The sequence below is a fragment of the Pundamilia nyererei genome, unplaced genomic scaffold, assembly GCF_000239375.1.
Source record: "Pundamilia nyererei isolate P.nyererei 1_Seehausen unplaced genomic scaffold, PunNye1.0 scaffold00160, whole genome shotgun sequence".
NCBI lineage: Eukaryota > Metazoa > Chordata > Actinopteri > Cichliformes > Cichlidae > Pundamilia > Pundamilia nyererei.
In genome coordinates this window covers 1,151,145-1,154,249 of record NW_005187561.1, presented here as the reverse complement: position 1 = coordinate 1,154,249, position 3,105 = coordinate 1,151,145, and positions in this window count along the sequence as shown.

Below are 3,105 nucleotides of genomic sequence, written 5' to 3'. Positions count from 1 at the left end.
TTTTTTAAACAGTGATGATGTAATGGTCCTGAAAATGAGAGTCACAAATCCTCTCCAGTCAAGTGGTACAATCTCACAGTCGGTGTAAAGTGCTAATGGCTCCCTCTAGAGGCTGAAAAGATTATTACAGTCATAATTTCCTCATGGATGTAAGATTTTAAAGCTTTAAAAACAGCAATCTTTCCTCTGTCTTTAGCCACACAAATGTAAGGACATGTTTCTGAGTGGCCCTTAAGCTATGTGTCCAGTATATATAATATCTCTAACAGAGGTTCCCAAACAGTTTCCTGGAGGAGGAGGCCAAAATCCAATGGCCAGATGTGACATGGGATTTTGCAATAACTGTATAGCATTAGTGTAATTAGTTCAAATATTATGAATTCACGTTTAATTTGTTATCCACATCAATTTTCCTAAAAAAGTGTTCCAGTGGCAATTTGGTGGGAATTATGTGATCACGATAGATCAAAGTTTCTGGTCATGGTCAAATAATCGGCAAAATACCCTCATAATGTGACATAATTAACCATATAATCAAGCAGAAGTCTAGCCACAATGGTAAATTGACTGCTTTTCTACTCTACTATACAACATGCCACATTCACCCAATCACACAAGCACTGACTCTAAACTGAGTGCTTTTCTGACGACATTCACACAAATTCACTGATGTTTCTTGCTCAAGGAGGAGCCAGAGGTTCGAACCACCAACCTTCCGATCAGTAGGTGGCCTGCTCTACCTCCTGAGCTACAGCCACCCCATGGTTGTACAATGTATGTTAAATCAAGTTGGAAATTTCACCAACCCTTATGGCTGCTTCTTGGTCTTAACGTGCCAAGCAAGTTAAAGAGCTACTTAGAAAGCAAACATTGATCACCTCAATTGAGCACTAGTCTCCACCACAGGCACCAAAACTGCTTGGTGGATTGTGTAATAGTGTGCAGCAGGGGTGGCAAAAATACAGAAATTCTGTACTTAAGTAGAAGTACAGATACCTATGTTAAAAATAAAGAATGTAAAAAGTAGCTCCTTGAAGGACGTTTCTACCAGCTATTTTTGTGTAAAGCTAACCGAAACTTGTGTTATATTAATGTAATAATAAAATAATATTAGTAGATAGGAATACAAATTTTAATTTAAACTAATTTTTATTTCTAATTGTACTGAGCTTGAACTTGTTAAATAGAACATGAGCAAAGAAAAAGACGGAAAATAAAAGTAACTCTATTTTCTGTTGCCTACGCTGTAGAGAGTGACTTTGTGTCTAAACAGCAAAATGACGGTGGGGGTGGAGGAACCCTAAAATGGCTCATTATGGTGAAAAGAATCACAGCTCACGATCATTTCTATTCAGCACTCCAGTAGATTTTCTTAATGCACAGACTGAGATCAGCTGACCTGCTGCTGCTGCTGGTCTGAGGTTTACTGCTCTTTGTAGATTTACACTAAACTGAATTCAAGGAGATGTAAGTTATAAGTTGTCCACTAACAGAATTTTTTTTTTTAACATTATACTGAACAAAGCTGGTCTGAAGATGGAACTCAGTGAACGAATCTAAGCAACGTGATGTAACCTAACTCTGACCATGAAACCACAGCCACTGTGCACCAATTGCACACTTACTTTAAATCCATCACAGTACAGCAAACTAACCTGTTTATCCTGCACTAACCTGCAGAGTATTACTACCTTCATATAACACAGTCAGTCTACCTCAGTTTGATTTACAGCATGTTTCGCAATATGAAAAAACTTAATGTGACACATACAGACCCAATATCTGATTTAAAAACATGAGGACTTACATGTAAGCTTTAAATTTCCAATTTATCAAGTCTTTCTCCTTCCTCTCCTGTCCTGTCTTTCTTATCTTTCTCCATCGCTGACTGAAATGAGCTCACTCTCTTTTCTCTCCCTGTGAAATGCATCAGCTGGACTTTTACCTAGCAACACACTGTATGACAACTGCACACAAATTTGTTTGTGTTTTTGCTGATGTTTGTTGAATTTAGAAATGCTGAATCTAAAATTACCTGCTACAAAATGTTATTCCCTTAATGTTTGCTCCTCTTCTGTAGCGCTAGCTAGATGCTGAAGTACTGTGACCTTCAGTCGTTTATGGGAATTTTTTACTATTCTTCCAGATGTTGGACGTGGACGAGAAGTCTCCACTCTAATTTATCCCAGAGATTTTCTTTCAGGTTGACGTCAGGACTCTGTGCAGGTTAATCTTCCACATCACGTCTTCTACACTAAATTCACTCTATGTCTTTATGACATAGAATTTAAAAAATCATAAAGATATTTATTACATCTATTAATTTGAGTCTTTTAACATGGGAGTTTGTTGGGAATGGGGTAGGGTTAGGGTTAGGATGACAGTCTCAAGTGGCCAATAGAAGAACTGCAATAGCTATAGCTTTGTTTCTAGAGCCAGAATTTGTCACTGAAGTCACTATGTTTGTTAAGTAGGATTTCTTCTCCCCCAAATGTCTGCAACAGGTTCATTTTTCATCCCTGCATGCATCTTACACAGCAGCAACAACATTCTTACCAGGTGTTGTGGGTTTTCAAAATGCAGAGGTTGGTGGGTCCATAGACAGGGTTTTCAACACTGCACCCGCTCCTCATTTGATTCTGCAGCCTATTCACAGCTGAGTGACCTGATGAGGGGGAGAAAGGAGAAGTTTGCTTTAAAAGCCATTGGTGATATTGAAAATACTGAGTTTGACAGATTTTTTTATACTTTAAAAATGTGTTAAACAGAGAGTTTCTAAGTGGAATCCTGTTGTTTTAGAGTCTGTCCATGCTTGTGAGGTGAAGGGTAGGATTATAATAACTGTGTCCATGTTCTCCAAATGAGCTGCTCTTGTGGTTGTAAACAAGCCCTCAGGGTAACAGTTTTCCCTCTGATTGGCCAGCTGGCTAATTGACTGTTAATGGTTTCTTCACTATAAGCACCAACGCTAAACAGACAATTAAAGATGACCATGTGGGCGACTGGAGGAGTGTGTGTGTGTGTGTGTGTGTGTGTGTGTGTGTGTGTGTGTGTGTGTGTGTGTGTGTGTGTTTCAGTAATATATTCAGCTTTTTGTTTGTCAAA